The sequence below is a fragment of the Rutilus rutilus genome (assembly GCF_951802725.1).
Source record: "Rutilus rutilus genome assembly, chromosome: 16".
Classification (NCBI taxonomy): domain Eukaryota; kingdom Metazoa; phylum Chordata; class Actinopteri; order Cypriniformes; family Leuciscidae; genus Rutilus; species Rutilus rutilus.
In genome coordinates, this window is record NC_140224.1 from 4,235,411 (window position 1) to 4,262,484 (window position 27,074).

The 27,074-nt window shown below is 36.1% G+C and overlaps 1 protein-coding gene across 1 annotated transcript in view; it reads right to left on the reverse strand.

Annotated features, from left to right (window-relative positions):
* Nucleotides 1-26,503, reverse strand: part of tanc2b (tetratricopeptide repeat, ankyrin repeat and coiled-coil containing 2b) — a 182,472-nt gene extending 155,969 nt beyond the window's left edge. Inside the window, exon 1 of the mRNA XM_084433525.1 lies at nucleotides 26,479-26,503. The gene's annotated coding sequence lies outside the window, so the exon portion shown is untranslated. The remainder of the gene's footprint in view (nucleotides 1-26,478) is intronic.
* Between the last annotated feature and the right edge of the window lie 571 nt (nucleotides 26,504-27,074).

Consider the following 27,074-nt stretch of genomic DNA (forward strand, 5'->3'; position numbering starts at 1 on the left):
AGACAATTAGATAGGGTCCTCATGTTAATGCTGGTAATAGTTTGTCTGCGATTAATCTCATTGCTCACGATCTCACAGAAAGCACACGCTCACACAAACACATCTCGTTCCAGACAGCAGACTGCCAATATCACTAATAAGCCAACGATGACAGTGAATAACTACAGCAATATAAAGCAGATTGGGCCGAATGTGTGTGTGTGTTTGATAATGGGAGTGGCACAGTGACACAGTCAGACGCTACAGTTCACAAAATGATGGCTGGAGGCGTGGGGTGAGACGGTATCTGTTGTGTGATATAACACACTGAGTCATTCACCGCCAGTTCAGCCCAAACTCCCGCCACCGGCTCGGCACACTGCCAGATCTCAGTCAAGTGAAATGAGAAAAAAAAAAAATACATTTGGAGCGGAAAACTGATTTTGAGAGACATTCATCAGGACGCTACTCTGCAAAATATCATTCTCTTGATGACTATTTTTGTCTGTTTACCAGACAGGTGGTTAGGATGACATAAAGTTTTACAATGAATTGGATCTTTGAAGGTCAGAAGCAAAGACACTGAGATTAAATACATAAAGTATATTTGTGTTATTTAACATGTTTCATTTTTGCTGGTTTTTGAGATGAGAAACTGCATTTTTCTAGATCTACAATAATAACCATGGTGGTTTCTCACAATTTCTCTAACATGGGCTGTCAATCAATGCATGGTAGGGGTGTAACAATATATCATGTCACAATATATCGCAATACAAAAATGCAACAATATGTATCGTGTGTGAGAAAAAATGTCAAGGTTTCAGAGTTTTAGTCTCAGTACTACATTAAACTGCTATAAATGTTGAATATAATGTATAATAATGCAATCTGGGAATATTTGTGGGCCCTTATAATGCCAAATGTCTGAGTATTATTTTTTATATCTAGTCAGTGACAGTGTACAAGCATATTCGTCTAAAATAAGCTTCAGAATCATGAATATTTTTATTCTGGTGTCTCTATTGTCCTGTTCATTGGGTTACCTAGACTAAGTCCAAGCCTCTTCATTTACACCCACAATGTAATACCAAATTTAGCACTTTAATCAACAGTACATTTTTGGATAACCTTTTATCATATGTCTTGGAGTATCGCAATAATATCGTATTGTGAGTTCAGTATCGTGAAATGTATCGAATCGTGACATGAGGGTATCGTTCGTTACACCCCTAATACATGGGAAAACAAAGTACCTTGCATTACTTATTTGAAAAAGTAACTCAAAATATTTTGTTCTAAACTTAAAACTAATGCATTACTTTAGTTACTTGAAAAAAAGTAATTGGATTACGTGACTCGGATTACTTGAAATGCATTACCCCAACACTGATCATTACATGATTTAACTGAATGTGACGAGACAAGACACTGACTGTACCAAGACTTGTTGTCAGAGAATATATCTTGCATTACTTTTATGTTGAGTTATGTTTTTTGTATAAACCTCATTTGATTTTGTTAGATTTATGCTTAAAACAAAACAAAACAAAATAAAAAAATGATGGGCTAAAATGTATCATTGATTCGGTTAGTTCCAGTCCATTAATTTGATTGGCTGGCTGATGTTCAAAGAGTGCTTATATCGAGTCCAACACTGAACGCTGCTGCCCAATCTCCTGCACCAGGGCAAAAGAAATTCAATTTGACATACAGTTATGAGCATACAGTCTAAATTAAATATGACAGAACAAGTATGCAAAATAATGGCGAGAAAACATGCAATTTCATTAGTTCTCCTTGCTGGCTGTACACAAAAGCGCAGTCCAATTCATGAGCAAATTACTCTTATGAGTTGGTTATTTTAAAGAATCGTTCAAAGAGACTCACGAGGTACCAGTATAGATCATGCACACAGACATATCCATCACTGAATAAACGCACTAAATTAGTCAGAGCGGTAACTGAATCAACTGAATCAATGCTATCTGACTCACTAGAAGGTTATTATGTTATTATATCCATCTTGCAATGATGCAAACTCTTACTGGTTGTTCATATGACAGTGTGTAGCTGCCGAAATAAAGTTTTATGCAATCAATGATATTTCAATAAATTACCACATGTAACAATATCACATTGCAATCACACACTTAATCACCAAAAAGAGGCAAGCGAACCCCTGGCTCAGGCAAATCTACAGACGCTGCGTTTTTTTCTTGTGCTATTTTTGTGGAAGAATCTCCAAAATGAATTCAGGCATGTTGAAAGCACATTACACTGTTACTGCCAGCTAAAAGCACAGTCAAATTAGCCAAAGTAATTCACAGATAAACTCAATGGGCGCCAATGTGTGAATGAGGTGCGTCCCATTTCTGTTGATATCTGCGGAAAGATTATGTGCGCGCCTGCTATATGATCCAATAAAGAGGCAAGAAAGACATGACTCACCTAGATATTAAGCTTAGAAAGACACATTAAAGCGCTCTGTCTGCAGAAGCGGATCCAGTCTGAGGTGTGAGGGTGAATCAGTGTCGGTGCAGAGAGGCCAAAATATTGCTTTTTTAGGAAATGGTCCATTTTGAGATATTTCCTTGCATAACCTGTCTTCTTTCAGACTAATGGAAAGACGCATTTCAGTGTTACATGACATTTGCATCTGTAGATTTCAATAGACCTTAAAGGATTAGTTCACTTTCAAAAAAAAATTTCCTGATAATTTACTCACCCCGATGTCATCCAAGATATCCATGTCTTTCTTTCTTCAGTCGAAAAGAAATTAAGGTTTTTGAGGAAAACATTCCAGGATTTTTCTTCACAGAATGGACTTCAATGGCAACCAACTATACCAATGTTCAAAGAAGGTTCAAATGTCTGTCTCAATGCAGCTTCAAAGTCTCTGCACGATCCCAGTTGAGAAATATGGGTCTTATCTAGTGAAACGATCAGTCATTTTCTAAAACATTTATATATATATATACTTTTTAACCACAAATGCCTGTCTTGTACCATCTCTGAGATGCACCACGTATAACGTCATCACGTTGGAAAGGTCACGAAAAAAATAAAAATAATAATAATAATAAATTAAAACAAAGATGTCGGATGATTTTGAAGTTGGAGGAGAAAATGAGATGAATTTTTTTTTATATATATATTTTTGGAATACTTTTTTCAGGATTCATTGATGAGTAAAACGTTGACAGCATTTATTCATAAAAACAGCATTTATTCAAAATAAAAACATTTCTAACAATATAAATTGTTACCATCACCTTTTATCAATTTAACGCATCCTTGTTGAATTAAAGTACTAATTTCTTAAAAAAAAAATAGTTATTGTTCCCAAACTTTTGAACGGTAGTGTATATTGTTACAAAAGATTTCTATTCTAAATAAATACAGTTCTTTTTAACTTTTTATTCATCAAATAATCCTGAAAAAAGTATCTCAGGTTATAAAAAAAATATTAAGCAGCACAACTGTTTCCAACATTGATCATAAATCAGCATATTAGAATGATTTCTGAAGGATCATAAGACACCAAAGACTGGAGTACTTGCTGATGAAAATTCAGCTTTGCATCACAAAAATAAATTACATTTTAAAGTATATTAAAAAAGAGAACCATTATTTTAAATTGTAATAATATTTCATAATATTACTGTTTTCTTTTTGTTTTTTGTTTTTTTTTAACTGCAGGCTTGATGAGCATAAGAGACTTCTTTCAAAAACATTAAAAATAGTAATGTTTCCAAACTTTTGACTGGTACTGTATATATTTTGTGTTTTTTTAGAAAATGACAGATCGTTTCGCGAGATAAGACTCTTATTTCTCGACTGGGATTGTGTCGAGACTTTGAAGCTGCATTGAGACAGACATTTGAACCTTCTTTGAACATTGGTATAGTTGGTTGCCATTGAAGTCCATTCTGTGTAAAAAAATCCTGGAATGTTTTCCTCAAAAACCTTAATTTCTTTTCAACTGAAGAAAGAAAGACATGGATATCTTGGATGACATCGGGGTGAGTAAATTATCAGCAATTTTTTTTTTAAAGTGAACTAATTCGTTAATCAGGATAGTGCCTTATTTATTTTTTGACAAGAATGAAATGAGGCTGTGAGGGATAGAAGTGCAGAGCGTTCAATGGATTGTACTGTTGTTTAACAACATGCCGATTGTTCAGTTGATAACATCTTTCTGAAAAAACAAACAAAAAACTTTCAGTAGACAAAAACTCCATGAAATAGTTTAGGACCTTTATACAGTGCTTGCCACTGTAAAGACTATCCCTCGTTTTCATCCGCGTTTAATTCAATATGGCGTCTAAACTGACTAAAGTCTATTACAATACTTTTAAAGAAGTCAAAACTCTTCACTTCAGCAGCACTTACATGCACTAAACTTTACAGTTGTATTCCTATCTATATTCTGAAAGTTTTTTTTTTTTCTTTTTACAGAGGGATTTGTTCATTTATCATTCAACTGATTTATATAACATTTTATTCCTAAAAACATGGTGAATAATGTATTTTATTCTGGCTGTCGGCAGTATTTTCTGATTTATGGAGTAATAAAAAGAGAAATCTTAAATCTCCTCTGTAAAAACCTTTAATATGTCAGCAAACCGTTGAACCTGGCTTTATGTAAGGTTCATATTTCTGTTCTGTAAATAACAATAACATCTCAGAAATGAATGAATTCAGAATGTATTGTGATTAATTAAGCAGGAAAAGTGTGGTGATATCTATTAGTACAAATATTTACTCTATTCAACTGTACACTGAAAGAAAGTTGGTGAAATTGCTAGTAAATTTCAACTACTACTAATTACAGAGAAACAGCAATTTGTTTATTCATTGAATTAAACATAAACATTTTGTAGAAAGAATTAACTAGCATTTTCTTGTAAAACATATAATAATATTTTATTTACAACTTTGAAAAAAATTTTTTACAGTGTAGTGTCTTGCCTTAACATCAAGCACACTGTCCTACATGATCCAATGGGTCAAGAGGCTCTTGTATGGGGTCAATTTGACAACAAATGTCATTAAAAATAATGTGCATGAATCATAAAATCGAACACGCTTCAAGGCACATCTACAAAACAATGAAAACCATCAGGAAAATCATCAGAATTACGAGCAAAATAATGTTTTCATTTCTTACAATAGTCAGTTATACTCTTGGACTTTCACTGTAAGAGCCATAATTTGAATAATTAGAATTTAAAGTTATAAATGTTTGAGTAGAAATTAATGAAATTTGTTTAGGTTAATGTTATTTACGTACATTCGTTGAGTTTATTCTGTAATGGTTTGCTCTGGTTTACTATCTGACTGCCTTCGGAACATTCTTTAAAATATCTTATTTTGATTTCAACAGAAGAAAGAAACTCACACAGGTTTGAAACACCTTGAGGTTGAATAAATGATGACAAAATGTTGTCATTTTTGGGTGAACCTTCAAGCACCTTTAGAATTGGCGGTTCCTTTCAGAACGAAAGAAAGTGTCACGTAACGTGTAGGACAAAGCTCATGGAGATGAGGAATACATAGAAATAACATTTAATAATCCAACTCACAGGGGAACCACCAAACACTCACACTTACATTGACAATAATAGACCAAGACTGAAGGAGAACACAAGGTATAAATACACAGCGACTAACAAGATAACTAATGAGGTGATTGACAATGCACAGGTAATCGACATGACTAATTAGAACAATCAAGGAATACTAGGTCACAGGACTGAACCAAAATTACAATGAAGGGGGGAAACACAGATTATACATGTAACAGAAAGATGGAGCAATATAGTTTTTGACCAGAGCTTATTTTTGTTTCTTTTGATCGTTCAAGAACTTTCAGTAAACAACTGAAACCTGAATGAAGACCGAGTCAATACTTTGCCTAAAAGAATAACGAAAGATCATTGCTACTACATTCCCCTTCCAAGACCTCTAGGATGAGATTCACAGTTTGAATGACTATACATAGTTCTGATTCTTTCTTCATAACTCTTGTGGATAAATTACATCATTTGTCATCTAATTATGAATGTCTGACATCATAGTGTCTGTTTCAAATGACTCCTTTATAATTCCTCATCTGTATCAAAGCCCTTCATTCTTTCTAGTCATCTGAAATGCCATTCATCTCTTTCTCTACTCTTTCCCTCCCCCTATCCATCCCACTTTTCTCTCAATGTTTAGGCTGTCAACTCCGACACCCACTCCAAATGCCAGTGCACTGACAAAAAAAAAAAAAAAAAAAAAAAAACCGACCAAGGAGGACGATGACAGATTGCCACAACCGCACAAAAGAATCCTTCAAACTCGACTCAAACCCTTCACATTAAAAAGGCCACTATTAATGTCTACTCAGTCATGCAACACAGACTTTACTGCGCTTCTTTGTTTATGGCCTCCAATGGGACTTTCCCATTTAAAATGCTTTTGTCTTTGTGGATGAGGCTTATGTGACACTAGCCCGAGGCTTAGAAAGTTTTACCACCAAGCTCAACGTGTTCATAAAAACGCTCAGTGAGAGTGAATGAAGATTGGCCTGATCTCTGTGGTAGGGAGACATGTCTAGCATTTTTAAACGGACAACAGTCAATAGTTGCTGTCTGAATTTTTTAACAAATAGTTAGGCTATGACTTACAGACCTTGTGAAATCTATCTTTAGTGTGCCCCTAAATGTACCAGAAGAAAATAAACTTTTGGCAGTGATACATTTACAGTCTTTCTCTTTCAATAAAATGCATCAAAAACATTCTGCACTACGGGCCCTATCTTACACCCGGCGCAATGCAGTGCTAAGCGCGACGCAAGTGTTTTTTGCTAGTTTCAGCCCGACGCAGTTATCATTTTCACGTCCTGCGCCACGTTGTTTAAATAGCAAAAGCATTTGCGCCCATGGGCGTGATGGTCTGAGAACGAGGTGTGTTCTGGCGCATTTTTGGCAACAGAAATAGACTGAGCCGCTGACCAACTGAAACTTGGTCTTAAATCAATGGCGCAATATATTTTTTGTTATTTAATGAGTGTGTTAGTAATGGGTCCACAACGCGCGTACACTCTGCTTATTAAACACACAGGGACGCGCAGCAGCACACAAACATGCCAAATATTAAAAATAAAAGGATTACAATGTAAAAGCTTATTATTGTTAATAATAACTTATTAAACACACAGGGACGCGCAGCAGCACACAAACATGCCAAATATTAAAAATAAAAGGATTACAATGTAAAAGCTTATTATTGTTAATAATAACTTATTAAACACACAGGGACGCGCAGCAGCACACAAACATGCCAAATATTAAAAATAAAAGGATTACAATGTAAAAGCTTATTATTGTGTACATAAAGATATGTACATAAAGATATGGTGGAATTCGGCTTGTCCAGTAGATGGTCTGCTTGCACACTTTTACCTTGCGCACGAGCAGATCCGCTTGCGTTCGGTCTTTCCACTATCAAATTCCGTCATGTAGATAGTGAATCTGCCATGGCACGAGCGCAACTGGCATTTAAAGGGAATGGGAGATGAGACTCTGATTGGTTTAACTCACGGAAATCCCAAAACACACTCATTACTCATTATGAGAATAGGGACAACCCTTTTAGACCATGCGCCGGGAGCGCCGACCATTTTTCCCGTTGTTAAACTATAAGTGAATTCGGACATGCCCTAAGTGAACCTGCGCCGTGCGCTTTAAACCATGCACTTAGATCATTAAAATAGGGCCCTTAGAAACGTTTTGTCCAATAAAATATTAGAATGAGAAAATTCTAAGTATCCTGTATGTTTGTCTTCAGCTGCATTAAAGCTAATACTTTGAATCCATCAACTGGTCGCAAACTGGTGCCTTCATTGCTTTAGGCCATAATACAACCTTTACAAAATAATAATACGTCAAGTTCATTTTATAATGCCAACTTAAATTCAAGTATATTTTCCAAGTATTCTTTAAGTATACTAAAATCAATGTATTAGTAATATACTTAAGTGTACCATTTCTTCTCGGAACTAAATTAGCTCACTTTTTAGTTCATAGAAGTATAAGTTTAGGTGTACTTTATAACAGTAGTAGACTTAAAGATACATAACTGGATTACATCTAAGTTTTTCTTTTTTGTTGCAACTTTACTGTGAACTACACAGCTATGCTGTGAACTAGTAAACATAAGTTTAAATATATTTTCCAAGTGTAATTTAAGAAGTATACTAGAATCAGTGTACTTGTAAGTGTACTATTTCCATACTTCTTGAAACTAAATTGGTCCTGTTTACACCTGGTATTAAGATGCGTTTTGGTCGATCGGATCACAAGTGGACGACGCTAAATACAGGTGTAAATGGGGTTTAAAACATTTTGAGCTTGTCCACTTTCGACCAGTCGAAAACACATTCGATCGGATTGCTTTCGTAGGCTAAATGCTCATGTGGTCGAACTCTCCGCCTACTGACCTAATGATTAACATAAGGGGAAGCAAACTCAGATGGGATTTAAACTTTGGCTGGAGACCCAAGTTTGGTTTGAAGATGAAAAACGTACCAAGCTCAATGTTCTCTCACCATTCCTGATTTCTAACACACACTTGAGGCTGTCAGAGCAGAAACGAAAGCTGTGCTCTGTGTTTTTCCGTTGTCTCTGGGCGCAATCATTAGTAAATTGCGCAAGCTTATTTCATCCATTAAATCAAAAGATCTGAAAAAACCCATACATTTACCCGCACATAGACCCTTCCCTCGAAGAAATCAGGACAGAAGTGGTTAAAAGTGGATAAAAGAGACGGATTAAAACACCAGGTGTAAACAGGAATGTGTCTGCCTCGTCTACTTTTAATCCGATCGATCAAAACACATCTTAAAGGTGCATTGCGCAACTTTTCATGTTAAAAATACCCGTTTTCTAACCCATACATGCTTAAACAATTGCCTGATGGGCTGAATGAGCCCTTCTCTGATCACTGCGATTGCCTCTATAATCCTGTACAGTAAAATAAATAAGAGGGATTCGGGTCGGAATCTGAGACTGGGCGTGACGTCATGCGCGTTCACGGCACGCTCATATGTCTGGCAGGTTTGTGTATGCGCCGACGCCGCCATTCTCCGTAGAAAATGGATTCTAAGAGACCGGCTTGTAGTTAATTTCAAACACCAACGCAAACTCCACGTAAGATAAAAAAAGAGAACTTTTGTCTAGTGCAACCAAAAGGTCCAAATTGGAGTCAGACAGGCGTCGGGGTAAGACGAGAGTAAACATTAGACAAGGCTTTCAACAAATGGAGAGATCTCCGGTCTGCTCTAGGGCTCAAACGGGATCCTCAGTTGGCTTTTTTCTTGATAAAAAGGTAAGATATATCCCATTCTCTAATGTCTGATACGGCCAATAATGACAATAAATGACGATCCATAAAATGTGTAATGCTTTAGCGTAAGCTAGATAAATGTACAATCGGAATAGGTTTTACTAACTTACCATTGTCAGTGATCAGGTTCAGAATGATTGTGATATAAAATGCTGATATATAAGTTAGATACTTAGACACAAATTTTGAGCAAATTACTGCTTAATTACGATGTATTGCTATTGGAATATGCTACTTAGCTGATCAATAAAACAGGCTAAACCCCCGCAAATCTTCGGCGGATTAGCCTGTTTGGCTTTTATGGTAACGTCATAGTGCCACTTGATTGTTTATTACCTTGAGACATTTGGGTGTACTACTTTGTTGACCGACTGTGTATGGTATGGTATCATGATTACTATTTTGAGCTTTTACAAAGTAATAACTTATATTGTTCATGAACGTGTTTCCATAATAATAGTCATAAGTGGATACAGTAAACACATAACACAGTTCAACATGGAGATAGATGGAAATAAAAAACGAAGTTTTCTACTACCCCCATTTTTCCCTCACACATAAGTGTTATTTACTCAATTGCCTTTCCTTTCACATATTTTAAATTACTTGCAGATTTAAAACTTTATTACCTCTGAAGACATTATGATTGTAAACAAAAGATTTGTGCGGCTGATGCTCCTTGGGTTATGACCAGCTCGTGCTCGTGTAAGCGTGCGTGTGCGTGTGGTCCGTGAGCGTGCACACCTCTGGTTGCAGTTTCACTTGCCGCCAGAGGGGGCGTAGTTCTGCGAAAACTCAGACTCTTGCGCAATGCACCTTTAATAACAGGTGTAAACATGGCATTAGTTTATAAAAGTACACTTTTAAGTGCAACAGTAGTAGCATTGAGTACACAACTAGTTTACATCTAAGTTTCTATTGCAACTGTACTGTGAAATACATTAAGTGAACTGTTAAATATATACTTAGTTATAGTTTACTTTTAAGGTTAACCAGAGTACACTTTGAAGTATACTCCCAGTGAACTACCAGTTTAATCGTTTTCATACTGAAAATTTTCTTTAAGTGAACTCAAACCATTTCATAGAGTTAACTTAATTCACTCAAATGTTCTTCAGGGAATGAGGAAAATTCTGGGACAAAGTTTGAATAGTTTTGCTGCCAAAAATTGTGAATACTTGGTGTTAGGTTGCATCAGATTCAGCGTAAACGGGCTTTTACTCAAACATACTAATACGCTTTCTAAACAAGACATATAAATAATCATTGGACTCATAATTGGGCCTATACATGCTAAAATCTCTCAGTAAAAAAACAAGACATGTTGACTTTGAATTTGCGTCACGCTACATGCTAACTGTGTTGCCTATTTGTGTAGCTGGGAGAAGGTTCCTCTGAGAGCCTCTATCGTTGGCCTCGCACTGTGAGAGATATGATATCCCGCAGGCAGACAGATATGCTAAAGCAGGGTTATTATCTGGAGTGAGTGATACGGGCAGATACTGAAGCAGCACTACAGTGAAGCACATTCAGATCCATTCCCTCTCACACTCGCCTCTCAATGCTCAGCGCTTTTGGGGATTCTCGCAAATCTACAATCTTTTTTTGACAATGACGTGATACACGAGAGGATTTTGGTATAACAGGTGTGTATTGTTTTAGATGTAGAATATGGGAATGTTTTTGTGCAGTATTAACAATAATCTTTACAGACATGCATTAAATGCAAACAGGTGTTCGGGGTCAAAACTGTTTTACATTTTTATTCAATTACGCGAGACACAACGGATCAAACCAGTGTTTTTTCAGGATTAATTTTGAGATTTTGGGCTATTATAACTTTTAGTCTTTTTCAATCTAGTGGAAAGAAAACATACAAAATGCACATTTATTTTATTACACTTTATCTATTTGAATCTGTATATTTCAAATACAATACATATTTGAAAAGGCCGTGAGTTTTTTTCTTCTGACCTGAGGCAGAAATCTGCAGCACTACATACACCAAACTTTACAGTTTTATTCTGAAGGGTTTGTTAACACATTATTTGAATGATTTAATACAACATTTTATTTCTAAAACATGGTGATTTGTTTGGGTTGGGTTGACAGTATTTTCTGATTTACTCTAATATGTCAACAGATTGAAACACTGATTTTTGAACCTGGTTTTATCAAAAATGTTGTTTTGGAAATGTATGCAAATTAATGTATATTTAATTATGCATCATTTTCATATTTAAACATGCAGAAAACTTGTAATACAAAACAATATGATGTAGTAAGGTGAGATCTACCCTTTTCACATGTATCGTCTTGCCTTGATTTTATTTAATACTTTAATTACAATTAAATATATATATATATATATATATATATATATATATATATATATATATATATATATATATATATATATTTAGTGTAACTTTATTTTACAGCAAGGTTTTATTTGTTAACATTAGTTAACTACATCAGTTAAAATGAACAAACAAGGAACAACACATCTACAACATGTATTAATCTTAGTTAATGTTAATTTGAACATTTAATAATACATTTCAAAAATCAAAAGTTAAATATGTTAACATTAGGTTAATGAACTGTGCGCTAACAATGAACAGTTGTATTTTTATTGTCTAACATTAACAAAGTTCATTGTTAGTTCATGTTACCCTAATTCATTATCCTAATTACCCTAATTTTACCCTAATATCCCATGTTACCCTAATTTTACTGCAACTTTTTTTTTTTTTTTTTTTTTTATCCCCCAATAAAAAATAAATAAATAAAAACAAACCTTCATTGGGGTCTCAGTTTTTTGGATCTTGTTATATTCACATTTTTACCCCCCCCCCCCCCCCCCTGAAGTTTATAGCACCAGATGCAGTAAATCCTATTATAGCACAAATTAAATAAGCATTGAAGGTCAGAAGTTAAAGTTCAAAGGTTGCAGGCTTCTTCTGTGTAGCTGTGGCCTCTCATAAACCCGTCTCCATCACTGAGCCAATTAGTGTAGAGTCAGTGTCCCTCTTCCCAGAGGTTATCCTGAGTTTTAAACGTCGATCCAGGACAATGAGGACCCGCATTCATGAGCAGGGAAACAATATAGGGCTCTTTCCTCTAGAACTTAAAAGTGCCTGGTGGTAATCCTGCATTGTAAAACATAAGCCGCAAACCACATTTCTATTATTCTGCACCACTTCAAATTAGACTCCACACTTTCAAGCACAAGAACAATAGCAATACCTCGCAGTAAACTGAACAGTCAGACAAGCAGCTTCATAAAATAACACAATTACCTCAACATGACCTCTCTCTCTGCCTCAATCTCTCTCTCCAACTGATGCAATATCACACGTCCTGTACTGTCACTTCCTTTATTCACTTCTTTCACACTCCAGGGAAATAAAGACCTTTTTTTTCAGGAAGAGAAGCAAAACAACAGGCTCTGCTAGATTCTGAATCTTCATATTCCAATCCCCTCTGAATATTCAGTGAATTTTCAATCTATCTCAGGCAAGTCTCACAGGGTTAGCTTGTGTTTCGGCTCAGGGTTTGACTGACAAAAGAGTGCCAGAAATTAATCACAACAGAGAGATTTCTGACCCGAAAAAGAAATATGTAAAAGATCCCTAGATGTGTATATATTCATAAGCACAACATATGATAACATTGAGCACTGCAAACCCTAAGGCTCAAAATAATGAATTGGTTTGTGTAGCGCGAACTCAAATTAAACAAATAAGTTCAATCAAATTAACTTGTATGAGTATTTAGAACTTTCTTTTTTCTTTAAGTATTCTGAATTGTTTCCTTGTTTTGAGTTTAATGAACTTGTTTCTTTTAATTCAGACAAACTTAAATTTAACTCATGAGTTTATGCATACTATGTTTTCATTAGAAAGAAAGAAAGAACTAACTGTTAAGCTAAAAAAAGCTAAAACTGTAACACTTTACAATAAAGTTCAATTTATTAACATTGGTTAACGATATTAATCAACATGAACTAACAATGAAAAAAATGCATTACTAAAATGAAAAGTTGTATCTGTATGGACCCCAGATTACATGAACTAACAATGAACAGCTGTATTTGATTTACTGATTTAACTAAAGATTAATAAATTCTGTAACAAATGTACAGCTACTTGTTAATTAATGATAAACGTACTAATATTAATTAATGAGACCTTTTTATAAAGTGTTGCCGCTTAAACATACATAATCGCTAAAAATACTTTTTAGTAATTTTGTTTCTAATGTCCATAATTAAAACAAATAATACGCATATTCATCAGTACATTCCAATCAGTGTTATTTTAGTATTAATTATACCATTAGTTATATTTTCAATTAGCTTTTATTTAAATTTTAAATTTTAGTCATTTTGTTATGGGCTTTTTTTCATTTCTATTAGTTTTTATTCATCTGCAATTTATATTTATTTCAGTTTTTAGTTCATTTTAGTACCTCAACTTAAATTTTTTATTCCATAACATTTCCAATTTTCTTTCGAGTTCAATAAAATCTACAACTTTATTTTATTTCAGCTTGATTTCAATTAACACATTTTTTTTTAAATAGTTTCATTTAACAATAACAACACTAATTCCAATTATTTTAAAGTTTCATATTTTATCAAAACATCAAAAATCCATCTCTTTTTTTATAATGGATCAAATAGTAGTTGCACACAATTTTTTTAAAATAAACTATACAAAAACAAACCAAAATATGACATCGGCCCAAAAGCGCGGGGCCGCGGGTTGCTCTAAACAATGCTGGGTTGTTTCAACCCAAATTTGGGTCAAATGTGGACAAACCCAGCCGTTGGGTTAAATTTTTACATTTCCTTTTTAACCCAACGGCTGGGTTCGTCCATATTTGACCCAAATTTGGGTTAAAACAACCCTGAATTTTTGTGAATTTTTGTGAACCCTGAGTGAAAGGCCGGCCCTGACTAAGCAACTTGTTTTAATAACTGGTGTGTCGATATAGTAGCAGCGGATTATCAAAGGGCCTTTAACTCAAAGCTGTGCAAACATCAAATGGAACATGAATTTCCACGTAAAGACGCAGGAAATGCATCACATTACTGAAGTAAAATGGGTTTCGTTCATCTTGGAAGATTCCCGCAATCAATCCTAGACTGAAACTAGACCACATCAACTCTAATGAGGCTTTTAATCATAGACTCTGTTGTGTGCAAAGCTACTTTAAAGGGTTTGTTCCTTAAAGCTTGAGCGACTCATGATTTGAAGCTCATCTGTCCATCAGAGATGATGGCGGGTCTGTAGGTGTTTGAACTCTAACCTGAAAATGACCGTTCCCTCTGCAGCGTTTCACTACATTCAGACATGATGCACACACTCAAACACATCTCTGTTTTACATATCCACTCTAATTTTGTTTATGCAATGTGTACACAGTCGATACTGTAATTGCACCATCACATGGACAAGCACTGTAATTTCACCATCAAAAGATGACGAGCACCTTTAAATCGGTGTCATATAACTAGATAGCAAATGTGGCGACAGACAGTCAGCCAGTGATGATAATGACTATATTCACACATAAACTATGTATGAATCAGTCCTGCTAGCTAAGGGAGGCCTGGCTGTGCTCCACGTGTACGGTAGAGACCCCTGCGTATTCATTACCTCCATAAACGCCGTTACAGGGAGTAATTGCTGTGATGACACATATCGCGGTCGCCACCGAAGAAACAGAAACCAGAGCAATCAAGGACAAAGACGGAAATCACACATATTGTACAAATAATATCAAACTGCTTGGCATTCATCATACATTTCCATTCCTTCCCACTGGCCTCAAAAGAAGGTTTCGTCCATCAAGGTTGATCTGTGAAAAATGGATTACTCAGATTTTATCAGCCAGTTATAAATTTTTTGTTTTAACGATTATTTTAACCTTTTATGTAAATAGTCTGTTATACAGTTATGAAGTTCTCACTGATTTATATTGCAAGCTGTCAGAATTCCATCTTACTTTTTGGTCCAAATTGCATATTTTTGCTCATGTTTGAGCCTCTGAATAAAATGTATGTATGAGCTCCATATTCTCATGGCATGAGTCATAAAAGCGTGATGTGTCAAATATGATACTCATCATAAAACACATGGGCCTACTTTGCTTTGTGTTTTTGTCTAAAAGGTCATTAAACTATGGAAGCTTATTTCTGCCACTGAATAAAAAATAAAAAAGGTAATTGCGCCTTTTTATTTCACAATTCTGACTTTTTTCTCTTGCAATTGCGAGTTTACATCTTGCAATTCTGACTTTTTTCTCACGCATTTCTTACTTTATAACTCGCAATTGCGAGAAAAAAAGTCAGAATTGTGAGATAAAAAGTCGCAATTACCTTTTTTTATTTTTTTATTCTGAGGTGGAAACAAGTTTCCATATTAAACTGTTCAATTTCAAACAATTCACTTTTTTCTGACTATTATTTCATTTATGTCCAGCTTTACGGGGTTAAACAGTTTTCCTTCTTTTGATTCATTATGAATTCGATTAAATGCATATGAAACAAACAAACACTGTGACAGATGAATTCACTTTTTTGATGAATTTGGGCATTTTTGTTATTTTTTTCCTTTCCAGTACCGGATAGCTCAGTAAAACGATTAATCGATTAACTGGGGTCCTACATATCATTTTGATGATGAAACTTTTTTAAATTAAAACATACTGTTGATGAAAATATGACGAGAAAATAACAATTCTTGTTATTATTTGTAATGAACCATCAATGTTTTTGAAAGACAAACGAATATGATTCTTTCAAATAACCCAATTAAAATGCTAAAAAGATCACCTTTAGTTTGGCATTAACCTACTATTGTTTCCTATCAGTGCTGTCAATCCTTAAAAAAACTGAATTAATAATTTTTTTCCTCCAACTGTGGAAGTCAATGGCGACAGTAAACTGTCATTTCTTAAAATATCTTCTTTTGTGTTCAACAGAAGAAAGAAACTCATACAGGTTTGGTACAACATGAGGGTGAGTAAATGATGACAGAATTTTCATTTTTAGGTAAACTATCCCTTTAACATTAAACTATATTGTACATTACATAACTGTAACAGGCTGTATACATGGCATGGCATGTATTCTCCACAAAAGTATGTAATAGTGCACTGAATCCATTCAGAGGGTCTAAATATACACTCTTCAGCATGGACTCAAAGGGAAGCATAAGGAACTCTGGCAAAACTGACAGAAGCTAAATAACATTTTTGCTTCTTTCTCCTTCTCACCGAATCATTTCAGTAAAAAAGAAAAAGTGTTTTAATTTGCACTGTTTGCCCTGAATGTGTCTTTTGCACAGTCTGCACTAGGTGTATATGCACTAGGAGTATATGCATATGTTTAGTTAGCTTACCTTTTTCATATACAGTAGGCTGTGAACTTATTGGTAACACCATGCATGGTCCTGTGAGGCACGACATTTCGGTCCTTTATATGTCTTTACAAATAGCGGAACAACAACTCACTTGACTTGAATATACACTCACCTAAAGGATTATTAGGAACACCTGTTCAATTTCTCATTAATGCAATTATCTAATCAACCAATCACATGGCAGTTGCTTCAATGCATTTAGGGGTGTGGTCCTGGTCAAGACAATCTCCTGAACTCCAAACTGAATGTCAGAATGGGAAAGAAAGGTGATTTAAGCAATTTTGAGCGTGGCATGGTTGTTGGTGCCAGACGGGCCGGTCTGAGTATTTCACAATCTGCTCAGTTACTGGGATTTTCACGCACAACCATTTCTAGGGTTTACAAAGAATGGTGTGAAAAGGGAAAAAACATCCAGTATGCAGCAGTCCTGTGGGCGAAAATGCCTCGTTGATGCTAGAGGTCAGAGGAGAATGGGCCGACTGATTCAAGCTGATAGAAGAGCAACTTTGACTGAAATAACCACTCGTTACAACCGAGGTATGCAGCAAAGCATTTGTGAAGCCACAACATGCACAACCTTGAGGCGGATGGGCTACAACAGCAGAAGACCCCACCGGGTACCACTCATCTCCACTACAAATAGGAAAAAGAGGCTACAATTTGCACGAGCTCACCAAAATTGGACAGTTGAAGACTGGAAAAATGTTGCCTGGTCTGATGAGTCTCGATTTCTGTTGAGACATTCAGATGGTAGAGTCAGAATTTGGCGTAAACAGAGTGAGAACATCACCTTGTTACCACTGTGCAGGCTGGTGGTGGTGGTGTAATGGTGTGGGGGATGTTTTCTTGGCACACTTTAGGCCCCTTAGTGCCAATTGGGCATCGTTTAAATGCCACGGCCTACCTGAGCATTGTTTCTGACCATGTCCATCCCTTTATGACCACCATGTACCCATCCTCTGATGGCTACTTCCAGCAGGATAATGCACCATGTCACAAAGCTCGAATCATTTCAAATTGGTTTCTTGAACATGACCATGAGTTCACTGTACTAAAATGGCCCCCACAGTCACCAGATCTCAACCCAATAGAGCATCTTTGGGATGTGGTGGAACGGGAGCTTCGTGCCCTGGATGTGCATCCACAAATCTCCATCAACTGCAAGATGCTATCCTATCAATATGGGCCAACATTTCTAAAGAATGCTTTCAGCACCTTGTTGAATCAATGCCACGTAGAATTAAGGCAGTTCTGAAGGCGAAAGGGGGTCAAACACAGTATTAGTATGGTGTTCCTAATAATCCTTTAGGTGAGTGTATATGTAGCCATATATAGAGCAACAGTCGGGTTCTGGAAGTAAAATTTCCATTCATTTTCTCCATAGGGAAATCGATTTTTAACGATAACTTGTAAGCCTATAAAGACAGCCTTACTGTGAGCTACGAGGATGTTATTCGATAGTATTTGCTTTTGTTTAATCTGTTGTTTAAGCATTATTTCAATAGTATTTAAAAGCCAAATTAGTGGTGAAAAACTACATTGCCCATGATGCTGTACAGAAATTTCCACCAATCAGAGTCGAAACAATAAAAAAAACTTAAAATAGATTATTATTATAAATATTATAAATATTTTTAAATGAAAAGTTTTATATTTCTCCATCGTTTATTTGCTGTTCACAATGCTTCATGCATGGGATTGTAGTTCTTTCCGTAGTCTTATACCGTTATAAATATTTTTAGTTTGTAATGTTATTAATCTAATCACAGATGGTTAGCTGGGTTCACAGCTTATAATGCTTTAACAAAGACTTTTTTTTAAAATCCCTATGGACGAAATAAATGGAAAACCAAGGAACCAAGGCAGGCACTTCTGCAATCAATTGCACTCTAAAAAATGCTGGGTTGTTTTAACCCAATGTTGGGTCAAATATGGACTAACCCAACGTTGGGTTAAAAATGCAATTTAAAAATGGACAAACCCAGCCGTTGGGTTACATTTTTAATGTAACCAATGCAATTTGTCCATTTTTTAATTGCATTTTTGTCCATTTTTGATTTTGTCCAAAATACAATGTCCATTTTTAAACTGCATTTTTTTGACCCAACATTGGGTTAAAACAACCCAGCATTTTTTAGAGTGTGCCATTCATGTATTTTACTGACAATAATGGAAATTCATTCTTCCTTGTTTTAGTATAAATCAATGTGAAAACATCCCTTGATTATGTTCAATAGACCTTTAAAACAGCATTTCTAATATACTTGGCATTAATGGCTGTTTATTTGAAATGAACTGGGAAAAAAACGAAACATTTTGAGGCATTTCAGAGCCAATACATAAATAGTTATTTATCAATGCTGAAATAAATGGCCTTTCCTGGATGTGATCACAAACTGATGAAAAATGATTATAATAATACAGTGATGAAAAAGCAAGAGTAAACAGTTTGAAATAATCAGCAAAACTTGTTGTGAATTAATAACTGGCCAATAATAAAATCTGACAGATAGAGTACATTAAAACTCTCAACAAATGCCACTATGAAAGTGAATTTTGATGGGAGGTTTCGGCTCCGTCAACCTTACATCAAGGGAAATATCACACTGGTTGGAATACAAATCTGACTAATGCAATGCATGAGAAAAGGCAGTAAGACTTATCATTGAAATATCAAAGAGTCAAACAACCAACCTGACCACAGAAATGATTTCGACACGCACAGGGAATTCAATTATGTGGATTTGCTACTGCAGAACAATCTCCAGTGGACAATATTACAGGATTTATTCATAATGCACAGAAAGATGAAGTATGTGCTTGACTGTTTTTTTATTAAGAGCAGGTGTATGTATTTTTAGACCTCCAAAGGCACTCAGGTGAAAGAGGGGCGCTGTGTCCTTGAGAACGGCAACAACCTGCCATTTATATCCACTTACATCTCATTATAAACTCTTAACAAGGAAGGTTCTTTATTGCCATTTTTGGAGGAACCGCTAACATCCATGGAACCTTTTCATTGCAGAAAAAGGTCTTTATAGTGGAAAAGGGTTCTTTAGATTTTCAAAATGTTCTTCACACTCTGGTTCTTAGTCCCACAGTGGTAAAAATCAAGCTTTTAATGTTGTTTATATGTCTATGCGGTGTTTTTAATGCGCTTTAAGACAAACCATGTGTAAATTCATAAGTCGACACCATTGTTGAGTAATATCTCCTTAAAGGGATCATATAATGGTACATGCACTTTTACAAGTTGATTGTACTGAAATGTGTGTTGGCAGTGCCTGTACACAACCATCATAAAATGATAAAAATCCATCCAGTGTTTTTTTTTAATCTCCTTATGTTTTCCCCGTCTCAAATCAAGCCGTTCAACCTTGTGACGTCACACGGTCGGACGCCCCTCCCACGATTGTTGATTGACAGCAGCGTTTCAACACAGACCCGCCCTCGCTCGTGAGCGAGCTGTCATAGTCCGCATTGTTGATATGCTGGAGCAGAATGGCGTCTAATTTGGCGTCTGTTCTGTTCTTGGGTGCAATAAGGAACACAGCAGTCATTTTGATGTTCCTAAATCCGAACCGCTGAAGACGCAGTGGCTGAGTTTTGTTTTCGAAGGGAATATTCCCCACGATCAACAGCAATGCTTTCATGTTTGCGCGAATCATTTCACCAGACTGCTTTATAAACGAGAACATTGAAAAAGGTATTAGCTCCTGTCTGAGTATGTGTTGTTTATGTGCCTAATGACTGTCATAGTCTCACAGACTGGTTATTTTTTTAAACAGATCAGTAAAATGTTAGCGCTTCAGCCTTGACAGTTGTACCTAACACTGCATAGATAACGTTACGCATCACTGACAAGCCTACATTTACCGAAAAAAAGTTTTTCATGACCATTAGCTGTAACATCAATCTGTCAATGAACTAACGTATACATCAGTAAACACATAGCGTTCGTATCTCACTACTGCCAGTATACAAAGATAGATCAAAGTGACATTACGTTAACCAACCATTCAGAAAAGTCCTGTTTTCCGACTCCGGTTCAAATTGATACGGTTGCACAGTTACCTCAGAGACTCCCGCTGCCATTCTTCAAAATATACCCTCAACTGTTGTCAAGGCAACACTCCACGTGTGTTCTTGTGTCAATACGCCCCACAGAACAGAGGGGCGGGGTGAGCAAAGCTCATTATCATTTAAAGACACATGCACTTAAATGGCGTGCTGAAAACAGAGCTGTTTTTGACCAGGAGTGTTGACTAGAACAGACAATGAGTGTTTTCTTACAATACTAATGAGAATTTTTAATTAAAGTATATTACAAACTTTTAATTTAGACCCTAAAGAATCATATTAGCTTGTACAAAAATGGCATTATATGACCCCTTTAAAACCGCAGTGAACCAAAGACAGTCTCAAAAACACGGTTTGAAATCGCTGATGTTTCTGACGTCACAAACTACCTTGTAACCAATCAGATCAACGTGTGATCGTCAACCAGTGGATCTCTGAGCTGCTGTGAGTGAGTGGAGGCGGGGCTCATTTGCATATTCATAGAACCGCGCATACTAAATGAGGCAAGGGTGTCGAGTTACATTCAAGCTATTTTAAGGCATGAAGACATTTTTGTCAAGGAATAAAAAACTTTTAAATATGTCATTTTGGTGATCAAAGATGAGTTTTAAGTGATAAAATTATTGACTACAGGGGGACTTTAAGACCTGGTCACTGAAAGTTCTTTGGGAAACCAAAAATGGCTCTTCTATGGCACTGATGTGAAAAATCTCTTTTGGAACCTTTAGTTTTTGGTGTGTATCAGTAGATATTTCTGATTTTCATGGGAAGGCATTTAAAGTGGTTAACGTCACTTAAACATTCAAAACCATTACGTGTGTCAAAAATGTCAACATACATTTGTGACCCTGGACCACAAAACCAGTCACATGGGTCATTTTTAAAAAATTTAGATTTTATTTTTTAAAACATTGAGAAAATCGCCTTTAAAGTTGTCCATTTATGTTCGCGATTGTGCTGCGTTCACTCACAAAAAATATATTTTTTATATATTTGCGGTAGGAAATGTACAAAATATCTTCATGGAACATGATCTTTACTTAATATCCTAATGATTTTGGCATAAAAGAAAAATCGATCATTTTGACCCATACAATGTATTGTTGGCTATTGCCACAAATATATACCGTGCGACATGTGACTGGTTTTGTGATCCAGGGTCACATTTTACAAAAAGATGAATCGCACACATTGAGCTAGTCCATCACAAGCACACACACATGAACATATTTACCCTTAATTATCTTCTGGGACAACAACGGCAGCTGGCTAATTGGTTAAGAAGCGGCGACGGTAGAGGTTAAGCACTGCAGGGATTTGCTCAGTACTTACTGAAGACATCCTCACAGAAACACACAAAAGCATAAAACTGAATATCTGGGAGAAAAAAAAGAGCACACAATTCTATTCCGTAGGTCTATTCAGACAGAGCCAGTTTACCCAGAGGAGGTCAGGTACATTTCTGTTTCACAGATGTACTTCTTTTTAATTTAAATCCTGCCTCAATCAAACACATCTGTGTTTTTCTCACACAAGCTCTGCAAAAATTATGGAGGAAATTACCTTTTGTTTTGTCAAATAACTCAGGGGTCCTCTGAGAAATCTAATCCAGTCCGAATGGAAATGTCTGTAATTTTTTTATCATCATAATGATTCTCCTCATCTATTCTGACCTTCGACGAACACCGTAACTAAAGTCATTACACTGCCGGGTGCACCTTCATTATGGATTCTGCCTATGTTCTGGGTACAATAATGGTGCGTTCAAGAAGTCATGTCGGAAAGATCGTACTTAGCCTACAAGTTGAACGCACATGAACGTCACCACAAAGTCATAACTACGAGTGGGAAACTCAGGATTTTCTTTAATCCCAGGGTTTCATAGTTAGTCTATACCTAAATAAAATCTATGCATTAAAGTCCCCCTGTAGTCAATAATTGTATCCCTTAAAACTCATCTTTGATCACCAAAATGACATATTTAAACGTTTTTTCCTTTTTAAAAAAACCTCATGCCTTGAAATAGCTTGAATGTAACTCGGCACCCTTGCCTCATTTAGTATACCCGGTTCTATGAATATGCAAATGAGCCCCGCCTCCACTCACTCACTCAGCTCAGAGATCCACTCGTTGACGATCGCATGTTGATCTGATTGGTTACAAGTTAGTTTGTGACATCAGAAACACCAGCGATTTCAAACCGTGTTTTTGGTTCACTGCAGTTTTAAGGAGAAAATATGGTGTCGACTTATGAATTTGCACATGGTTTGTCTAAAAGCATATTAAAAACACCACATAGACACATAAACAACATTAAAAGCTGGATTTTCACCACAGGGGGACTTTAAACATTATATGCCAAAAACAATCAGTAAAACTGGCAGAAAATTAGCAGATGCACTGTTAACAAGTAAAATTAGGACTTTGAAACTCACTCTCAATGAAGCGGATCAATTGCCTGCAGGACTGGTCGTTACTAACTGGAGTCAACTTAAGTAAGCAACACTTAAATAAAGACCAGTGAGTGATGCTAAAAGCGTGCTCAGAAACAGATGCAAGTGAAACGTATACTGTATATTCTCTCTCTCTTTCTTACAAATTGAACATTACCACTCTCATGTGAACAATCTCGTGCCTGCTGTGAAATCAGGTTTCTCATATCCCAAGGCCATGTATACTTTCCAGGCCTACAATGCTATCCTTCTGGCTTTCTGATTGGCTGTTGACAGAGTTCAGTTTTCCTCATCATCCAAAGAAAATGACTCTCAGAGAGGAAGCCCAGCTCTACTTCCAGCACATTAGGACCGTTTTCTGGCCGTATAACAGCAAATGAGCCAGAATCTGCGGGGAGTGAGAGCGAGCAGAACCAGGCAGAAAGACCATAATAAAGAGCCGAGCAGAAGGCAAGAAAGACGTGTGTGTGAGTGAGGCGGCGTGGTCACTAGGGGTGCGAATCACAATTTGATTTCTATTCAGAGAGTAACAATACGATACCAAAACCCGTCAGCCTATTAGTTCTTGGTTATAAAACACATGTGAAGGCTGTCTGAATGGCCTGGAGACGCACCCTACACACACTGCTTCTTCAGTGTTGCAGAAAAACCTGTTGCACAATCATCTGATTTAGCATGTACAAAGCCTTTTAGTATATTGTTAAAACGTCCACCTTCAGGTCACAGTACACGTGTCTTTTCTGTGAAATCATTACAGGTTTTTATAAAGTAAATAGCAATAACTTCTATATTGTTAGCAATAAAAACAAACATTAACTGGACTGATGTTTATTTGTTTATCTCCACATAATTTTTTTTTTTTTTTTTGAAAAATCAAATATGATACATCAGGCTTCTGAGGAATGCTTGTTTGTACATCTCTCAATCATCACTGCCCTCTTAAATCTACAGAGTTTGATCATAAAACTAGTCATTTTTAAATATCATCTTAAGACATAATTTACAGATATAGTGATAACTGAAATTTATATGCATTTTATGCAAGCAGTACTGTTATAAAAATCTCATTGATTTACATTACAAGTCTGATGTATTAAATATGATACAAAACATAAAACAATAAAAAAAAACAAGAAATCTGACTATTATTTCATCTGTGAGTCTTTTAAACATATCTGAAGGCTGTTTGAATAGTGCAACATTAGTGAAACATTACTGAAGATCTATAAATGTTATGTTTTGTACTGCTGATGTATTTAAGTTAACAGAGTTCTTAATAATTCATGTAAAATTCCAATACATTTTCTTCGTGGATCAATCCAGCATCGTCTGAGGGGGAATTGTGATGCATTAAACTAGTTTTACTGGTCAGGCATGACAGAATGAAACTGGTCCTTAAGCATCACTTTAAAATGACATCTTCTTCCATACTGTGACGTACGAACCGAGTGCAACGGATTATCGAAAAATAAAAAATAAACGAAATATACATGGATAATATTCATTATAAATATTCATTACTTTAGGATAGGCTACATAACATGCATTTAGAAAATAGATTTCATGTAGTCATTAATATAATCAAAAATAAGTTACATCTGCATCAACCATTACCAAAAAATTAAGAGATGGGTTGTCTCAAAACCTTACTTGAAGTGTTTTCTGCTGGAAGATGACTGTCTTGTTGAACACTTGCAGCTGTATTTAGTATGTTGCACTATTTTCACACTAACACACAACCACATGTGACTAAAATTACTCAACAGGCATTTGATTATCTATTCAACCACTTGGAGCAAGTGAAGAAATTATGTTTTGAGCCCATGTTGATTAGTAAGATTCAATTGCGCAAACATCACGCTGATCACTGTGAAATATCCACACGCTATCGTTTCAGGGAAACTAAGTTTAAATATTTTAAAAAAGTATCAGAATAAAGTAGGGCCTAAGTGTATGATATTACAAAATATCACCAAATATATATATACCAACAGTTAACGAGTGTCGGTCCTCCCTATATGCAAAGAACCCCTTGTTCTCAATGATTTAGGGCTTTGTTTTAGTTTTGTTTTTGATATTGGCTTCCAACAATTATAAAAACATGATGCCGCTTTCCATTTCTATCCTTTAAAGTGGTGCGCTGTCACCGTACGTAACATCCAAATCAGTCGAATCATGTAACATTACATGTAAAAGTGTATTGAAGAGCGAAAGAGAAGATGTTCAACAGACGGCTTTCGGCCCACTCGATCCGAGATGAAGAGAAACATGGACAAGTACAGACTACTTTGGGCTTCGGGCGTGTGCTTAAACGGTCAAGTAGGCCTACACGCAAAAATGTGTAAAAAAAAATGTAACCGCATTCAGTTGTGTCTTCAGTGAACATAAACAGCTGGGAAAGTAATCGAATGCTTGTCACTGTATTAGGTCTGTGCATTTGGTCTTAAAGTGACAGCAGCCTAATAATCCAACTGCTGTCTGTCGTTTAATGTTAATGAAACAACAAAAGAAAACGAGAGAATCATTCACTGCACCTCACTGAATAATTTTAATAAGAATCAATGTATATGTCATTCATACAGTGAAGATTATGCAATGCTCTATTATTATTTTTATTTTTTTACATTTGATTACTTTATTAAATGTCTGTATAGAAGGCTAGGCTAAATTGTTCATTTCATGCATATCTTTTTTTTTTTATGTTGTATTTGTCCTATTGTTTTATTTTTTCATTGCATTACTGAACTTTTCAACTCACTGTTGTTGATTGACAGTGGGGGTCATTTATGAACGCAAAGTTTTGCTTAGGGCCCCAGAAGTCTAACCGCCAATATCGTTGGTATTCGCGATATTATCATAAAACATTTGTGGAAAAACCGTGTGAAATGGATCCATGTTGATGTATTGTTGCAGGCTAAAACTAACAACGACTGTAGAAACTGTGGTATTTGCATTAATTGTTTAGCACGGTCATTTTTTGTAAAAGCTGACAAGCAAAGGAAGGATTCGTATCAAATATCAGTCGTCACTGAGGAAATCGGTGCATTAAAGGTTTTATCCTGGATTACCATTACCTCCTGGCAACACACGGTGATTAATGACACACACACACACATACTCCAGGCGAAGACGTAGCCTACCTTGCTTATCTTTTACTTTCCTTCCCACCTTCCTCCGCTCGCGTCCGCACTCCTCACCGGCGTATCCTGAGTGATGTGTTTCCTTCGCGTGCTCTTTCTCATGACAGCTTTCCACCAGCCACAAAATACGTTCTCCTTTCCCTTCCGCGGATACTTGTGCTGAACATTGGCTGGTTTCTCCGTTCTTCAGAGCAATAACGCCAGTGAGTGTGTGTGCAATGGCAACGGAGCGCAGAGGACTAGTCGAGGATCAGAAGAAAGCGATGCACCACTGCAGTGTGTGTGAATGAATGCGATGCCAGCCTGAATGAGACACGCCACGCTGCACAGACAGACAGCAGCACAACCTCTGCCTTGACCAACTGTAATGTCATGTATTATTCATAACCATGGGAGGGACTATCGTCACAACTGCTCGTTATCATGCAAGAGGTGCTGCAAGGTCGACGTTAATCAAAAGATCGTTTCTGACCCTGAGAGGAGCTGCAGCCGAACGAGAGTCCAGTTTCAAGCCATCAAGTAGCCTATATTCACAACTAAAATATAACAAAACAATGCGAATAAACGAAATAGTATGTTTTTGTGTTTCGGACATA